This window comes from Pinus tabuliformis, chromosome 6 (genome assembly GCF_031772625.1).
Source record: "Pinus tabuliformis cultivar Carrire ecotype Pingquan chromosome 6, CPIR1, whole genome shotgun sequence".
Classification (NCBI taxonomy): Eukaryota; Viridiplantae; Streptophyta; class Pinopsida; order Pinales; family Pinaceae; genus Pinus; species Pinus tabuliformis.
This window is the reverse complement of record NC_142292.1, coordinates 34,716,993-34,724,757: the sequence shown is the minus strand read 5'-3', so window position 1 is coordinate 34,724,757 and position 7,765 is coordinate 34,716,993. Positions and strand designations below refer to the sequence as shown.

At 37.2% G+C, this 7,765-nt stretch overlaps 1 pseudogene; it reads left to right on the top strand.

Moving 5' to 3' along the window:
* Window positions 1-2,240: 2,240 nt before the first annotated feature.
* Window positions 2,241-5,347, top strand: LOC149257085 (pentatricopeptide repeat-containing protein At2g13600 pseudogene; annotated as a pseudogene).
* The last annotated feature ends 2,418 nt before the right edge of the window (window positions 5,348-7,765 follow it).

Here is a 7,765-nt window from a genome sequence, read left to right as displayed (position 1 = left end):
AAACGGTTCGAGGTCTAATTGGGACTTCTTACCGAGGAGATCCCCTTGACATGTTGGCGGGTCCAGCACCATCAACAGGTACATACGACACTTCAGCAGATATATGTTTTCTGGGCACATCTATTCATGATCCCAAGAACCATTGTCAACAAAATTTCGTCTATTGTGACCAACTTTCTCTGGAGCGGCGTTGGGACTCCTACAAAGATGCATCTCTGTAAATGGACTAATTTAACTATTCCAAAGGATTTTGGTGGATGGGGATTCTTGGACAATAATACCTTTGGACATGCTCTACTCATAAAATCATTTTGGAGAGCTGTGAATGGAAGTGGAATATGGCAAGACATCATACACTCAAAATACTTAAGACAAACAAATATGGAAGTATTATTTAGAAATAATATTTCTTTCAGAAAAAATGGGTCCATAATCTGGAGGAGCCACAAGAATATTCTCCCTGGTGGCGCATGAGGATGGAGTGGGAGTTTGGAAATGGCTGGAAAATACTGATTGGCTTAGACAACATCAAAGGAATGAACATAGAGCAGAACTTACAGGGACACTCCTTAGACATCATCAACAAAAAGGGTTATTTTTTCCTTGGCCAAACAATAAGAGGTTATAAGAATCGTTGTCCTATATGGAAATAAGCTACAAAAATGGGATTGTCTAGACAATGTGCAATTGAATGGCGATAATTTACCACTTCCTTCAACTAGACTGGTCTTTATCACAATGCCCTCGGTGATAATATCTCTTGGAGTGGGAAATTAAATAGTCAGGTGGCATTGGTTGTTGATGCATATATCGCACAAAGATACAATCTTCAATAGACATCCAGGTTCTTCAAGGTATGGAAGTTGAAGATCCCGCTTAAATTAACATTATTTGCCTAGCTTGTATGTAAAAATAAAGTTCTAACTTGGGACAAATTACTTAAAAGAGGTTTACATGGTCCTAGATTCTACACCTTTTCTAGAAACTCCATAGAATCGATAGAACACATTTTCTTCTCTTGTCCTTCAACTTCACAAGTTTGGAGAAACATTGCACATTTCATGAACATTTCACTTAATATGGCTACAAACTTAGAACACATCATGTCCCACTGGTCTGATTGCACTACTCAGCATAAAGCAATGCCCATTTTCATCATCTAGGAGATTTGGAATGCAGGGAATTATCATATATTTGAGGGGAAGCCCATTGACAACAACATAATTTGTTTCAAAGCAATATCAAGGGCGGGGGCCGTTACACAGGACACAAAAACTAATAGGACCACTATGAAGATAATGTCCCCTCCAACAATTATATTGCCTATAGGATGGTTCGACGGAGCAACACAAATGGGATTGTGTGGATGTGGAGCGGTTCTCAAATTAGACAACAATACACAATACAACCTACACTGGAATGGTGGCCCAGGCGCCAACACTAGAGCATAGATCATGGCACTTTTGGGGCTGATTTGGTTTGCAAAAGAGAAACAACTGAATATCATCAACATCTATGGAGACTCCAAATCTCTCATAGAAAGGATACATGGATATTATGCTTTTGACCCGCCTCTATTAGCTGGATGGATCAATAGGATCAAACATACGCTGACCTCCCTCACATCCTACTCCATCAAACATGTATTCAGAGAAGACAACTAGGATGCGGATAGGCTATCTAAAGGTGGTCTGCAGGGACAATGTGGAGTCATGAGATACAATCTATCAGTGGACCATCACATCAGAGAGGAAGACGAGATCATCTTGCTGTAACACACAGATCTTATTTTCTTGTTTTCTTATATATTATCTAACATTATGATGGACTCGCAATGGCCATAATAATATTATTTTATTTTTATTTTTGAATCTTTAATTATAGGAATGACCACCATATGTTAAATGAGAACACTGAAATGTTGGATGCACATCAACAACCAGCGTCAACAACCAACACAAACAAATTATTTTTTTTGATATATTTATTTTCACTCAAATACATATACTAGAATTTAAATATTATAAATAAAATCAACATTTTTTTCCTCTTAAAAAACAAAGACCCTATCATTACCTATTCTAAAGAGTATATAAATCTGCCATTTTAATTAATTAAATGTTCGTTCCCAAAATCCTCTTTCCAAAAATAACAACTCACTTGAACAAATATTATTTTCCTCTAGAAAAAAACAAACACTCTATATCTATTCTACAAAGTACGGTGCATCTATTCTACGGAGTATGCAAGTCACCATTTTAATTCATTGAATGTTCCTTCATAAAACCCTCTTTTGGAAGACGACACTCAGTTATCATCGGATTACTACAGCATTCAGGCACATTAATGCAGAGTGATTATTCGTGCAACCGATGGCAGAACATGGCGGCATCTGCAATGTGACGGCACATAAGGCATCAAAACATGAATGTGGTATTGTTTGGAATTTTATTGTTCCAGCTGCCAGGTAAAAAATTTCACGACAAATAATGCCTTCAGAGAGCTCGGAAATTGTTGTAATATCAGTTCCCCAGAAGATGTTAAAACTGCTGTGTAGACAGGGCCGATTGAAAGAGGCTCTGCAGATTTTGGACAATAATATGGAGTACTATGCGGAATCGTCTGTGTATGTTACTCTCTTGCAGAGTTGTGTCAGCAAGAAAGCCATGCCACAAGGCAAAATAGTGCATGCCTACATCATTCAGACTGGATTATTTGAATGCCAAGAGACGTTTCTGTTGAACAATCTTCTCACTTTGTATGCAAAGTGTGGGAGTCTGGCGGATGCTCGCAGAGTTTTGAGCCAAATGGCTGATCGCGATGTGGTTTCATGGACGGCCATGATTACTGTTTATGCCAGGTATGGCTGTGCCGAGGAGGCTCTGGCACTTTTTAACGAAATGCGGAGATCTGGCATCGAACCTGATCACTTCACATTTTCGAGCCTTCTCCCTGTGTGTACTGATTTTGCAGTTCTCAAGCTGGTGCATGAAGAAATAATTAGAAGTGGGTTTCATTCAGATGGGTTTGTAGGAAACGCCCTCGTCGATATGTATGCGAAATGTGGGTACGCGAAGGATGCGCGCGATCTGTTTGACAAAATGCCTCAAAGAAACGTCGTGTCATGGAATGCAATGATCGCAGGTTATGTGCAGAATGGTTGTGTTAATGAAGCACTTAAACTCTTTCAGACAATGCCCGAACGGGATGAGATTTCATGGACAGCCATGATTGCGGGATATGCTCAAAATGGGTATGTTGATGAGGCCTTGAAATTCTTTCTGAAAATGCCTAATCGGAGTTTGGTCTCATGGAATGCTATGATTGCAGGATATGTACAGAATGGATTTATAGATGAAGCCATGCAACTATTTCAGAAAATGCCTCGGCAAACTGTTGAGTCATGGAATGCAATGATTGCAGGATATGCACAAAACGGACATGGCCAGGAGGCCCTCAATCTTTTTGAACAAATGCAAGTGGCAGGTATGAAGCTAAATGCGAAAACCTTTGCCAGTGCTCTCCCGGCATGTGCTAGTTTGGCAGCTCTGGAAAAGGGTATGGAGATCCATGAAAAAATAGCGAAAAGTGGTTTGGAAACTGATATATTTGTGGCTAGTGCTCTTGTACATATGTATGCAAAATGTGGAAGTATAGATCATGCACGCAATGTGTTTGACAAAATGTGTAAACGAGATGTTGTCTCATGGACAGCAATGATTGAAGGATATGCAATTCATGGCTGTGGTAAAGAAGCCCTCGAACTTTTTGAACAAATGCAACGTAGTGGAGTTAAACCAAATCATATTACCTTAGTTGGAGTATTGTCTGCATGCTGTCATGCAGGCTTGGTAGAGGAGGGCCGACAGTACTTTGATTGCATGAGTCAGCATTACCATATCACTCCTAGAATGGAGCACTATGCCTGCATGGTTGATCTTCTTGGCCGTGCTGGCCACCTGGATGAAGCACAAGACTTTATCAATAAAATGCCAATAAAACCTGATGCTACTGTTTGGAGGTGTTTGCTTGGTGCGTGTAGAGCACATAAAAATGTTGAGCTTGGGAAACGTGTTGCAGAATACCTTTTTGAGTTGGACCCTGATAACGCCTCCCCCTACCTGCAGTTGGCAAACATCTATGCCACAGCAGGCAGATGGGATGGCCTTCAAAAGGTGCGGAAACTGATGAATGAAAGACAGGTGAAAAAGAAACCTGGATGTAGCTGGATCGAGGTTAATAAACAAGTGTATGCTTTCCTTGTGGGTGACAGTTCAATGCCACAAGCAGAAAAAACACAGGAAAAAGTTGGACAGATTGTTTTAGTAGAAAAGGTAAAATCCCAGCACTTGATCTGTTCTGATAAATGCTGAAGAGCAGCATAAGAAAATGATTATTTATAAACTTCAGACAGAAGCCAGGAATCGCATGTCTACCCTGGGAATCTATGCCGTTCCTCAAAATATGTGTGATGATCACCACCATGTTTTTATCTGGGATTATTGGGGGATAAACTCTTATGTGGGATGCTAATTGTTCCCATCTCTTAAGGATGAATGATATTTTTGTGGAGATGATTGACAATGCTAATAAAGAGAATGATAAGCATATGCTCTACTAAGGAAAAGCTGGCCTACATCTGCACTGAACAGATGTTGCATTTAATGATCCCAGGTATATGGGATTTATTCCTCTTAGCATGGTGTCAAGGAGAAGCTGGTGTATATTTTCCAAGATATCCTAGAATGGGGACAAAGAAAGAAGCATTAAAGTACAGATCTGTACCCTCAATAAACATATGGTTTACTAAGTAAAAGCTGTCCTACATCTGCACTGAACAGAGGTTGCAGTCAATGATCCCAGGTATATGGAATTTATTCCTTTTAGCATGATGTCAAGGACAAGCTGGTGGATATTTTCCAAGCTATCCTAGAATGGGGACGAAGAAAGAAGCATTAAATTACAGATCTGTACCCTCAACCTCACGGTCTCAAAATCAAAACGTGAAATCTGTCTTGCATTTGTGACATTGAGTTGCTTTGGCCTAGGCTAAAAAGTATTAAGTGAAATCAAAGTGCATGTGAGAATCAATTTTGGCCTACTCTGGAGAAAGGCAAAAGCAGGGTCTAATGGAAGAGTAAGCAAGAGTAATTTGGGTTCTCTCACACACATAACACACACAATGTTGGGTATAACATTGTCATAGGCCTTTTAGTGGTATAGTCACGGGACAAAAATATTTCATAATTCTGACATTGCACCCAAAATTCTTCTAGATGTTAGGCATCAGGCTTTTTCTTTAAACTTATTACCTTGAGAGCATATTATGGCGTTATTTATATTCTTATTGGTTACATAATTGGTGAGAGGTATGTAATCACATCAAATTGCGAGATTGGGTGAATTTAATCTACTTAAATTGAATTTTGACTTAATAATATTTTAAAGGAAAAAGCCAATTACAAAAACCTAGCTCTAGTATTTCGTAAATTTTGACAAGTTTCTATCAATTGTTTTTCCCCCAACGATTTGATGGATTGAGGGTTAACAAGTCATGGAGAAGTCTCTGAAACTATCAAATTTGAAGCATAGAAAAAATTATATTCATTATTTGAAAATATGAAATTATATATAAAATTAACTATTACTTCTTTTTGATTTTGAGATGAATTTTATAGAACAATTTGAATGGAAATCTTCTTACTTGAATATTATGTTTGGTGAATTTGAACCCTGACCCAGGTAACTTAGTGTGAGAGAATACAGTAACGGAAAAATTAGTTACATAATTGCCCCCATCTTGAAAAGAGGTGCGTGTTCCCCAGACATATATACACTGAAACAAATTCAGATTTGAATACTTTATTATCCATTGATATACTCTGAATGCTTTTGTTCACCCCTCTCTCGTTGGTAAAATTTGAAGACATAGTCGTGCATGACCAAAATAAGCAACATAGAGTAAGGTTGAAGCAATTAGTGGCAAAGACTTGAGGACCCTGCAATAGGAGTTCCCATCTGTAATTGTTATGGAAACCTTCCACTGGAATCGAAAAAGAGAGCTATAATAAACTGCTGTCATTGAGAAGATATTGGTGATAGCTAGTCGAGCAATAATAATGATGTGAATGAATTTTAAGGGAAGGTGGATGTGGTGAGAGCTTTGATAAATGAGGGAAAAACGTGTTTAATTATAAGAGAATGAATGGATCCTCCAAATTTTTACATATGATTCACTGTTAGACCAAATTTCTTAGGTGGTACATGTTTATAATCCAATAACATTGATTTAATTGTATTTCATTGAAAATGACGAGGTTCTCAAAATGATTTCCTTGGGTTAGTGCTCTATCATGTAAACATTATTAGTTTTGGTTATGATGGTATTTTCATTTAGTTAGGAAAATGTTTTATGGGATGTGATTAATCTATAAATGTGGGACTTATCACCAACGCGGATCCTTAGTGACATTGAAATTCTTCTTACTCAATTTCTGTTCATGATTGATTACCGGGCTTATGTTCTAGGTGTAATTTGCATACAAGACAACCAGATGAAATGCATTAACAATCGAGGCTCAGTTCAAATTTTTTAATTTTTAACCGTTAACAAGGATTCAAGAAATGGCCGTTGTTATTGGCTTCAAGTTTGCTTCCTATGGGAAGCCAAGGTCAAATCATCAACAATGGGGAAATAAGTGCACTTTGTTGTTTGCAAAATAGAATTGGACTTTGTTGCACCATATACCAATTAACAACACTTTGCAGGTTAATTAAAATTCAATTGTTTGCAATTTAATGTTCAATTGAGATTGGAAATGCAAAACTCAGTCCAATCGATGGTACTAGCTATTAACGGAATCCATGGTGTCCAATGTTCCCAACACTCATATGTTCATCAAACAAATGGTTAAAAAATGATATTGTTCCTCGAGTAAATGGTTAAAAAATGATGTGATTATCGCTGAAAAACATGTCTCAAAAAATATGTTATTAACATTAATTTAAAAGAACCAGTAAAATTTAAGAAGATGATATCAACGGTAAGGATAAATTTTAATTTTGGAGAAAAGAAAAACTACTTTTTTTAGGTGTATTTATTTATTTCTTTCTTTATATGTTTACTCAAATTTCAAATGTAGAACTTACCCACTTGGCATGCTTTTAATACACCTGCAGTGAGATAAACTAGAAATATAGGGAAAAAAACATGTTGGTTGAGATAAACTAGAATTACATGAAAAACTAACATGTTGCTTGAGATAGACTAGAACTACATGGAAACCGTGTTGCTTGAGATAAACTAGAATTACATGAAAACCTTGTTGCTTGAGATAAGCTATAAATACGTGAAAAACATGTTACTTGAAAAGTTAAATTTTTTTTCATATATTTCTAGTTTTCCCTAGTGCAAGTCCATTGAAAGTATACAAAGTGGACACTCATTGGATGTAAAATTAAGTTTCACATCCAACGAGTGTCTACATTTAGAATTGAGTATTGTTGGGCATCATCCCATCTTTTCCACCATACAATACCACTATTCATAACCTAAATTCCTATATTTTTAACTCATTTCATACCATAATTCCACAACTTGCCGCCAATTCATATCTTACGCTTTATGGTTGATTATCATTAGTTTTCTTAACTTTTAAATGATTAGAGATGGCTTTGCTATGATTTGCTAATGATGGTTTTGCCAAGTTTATTTACCGCTGGGACCCATTGCCGAAATTCTTCATTATTCAATTAAACTAGTTGC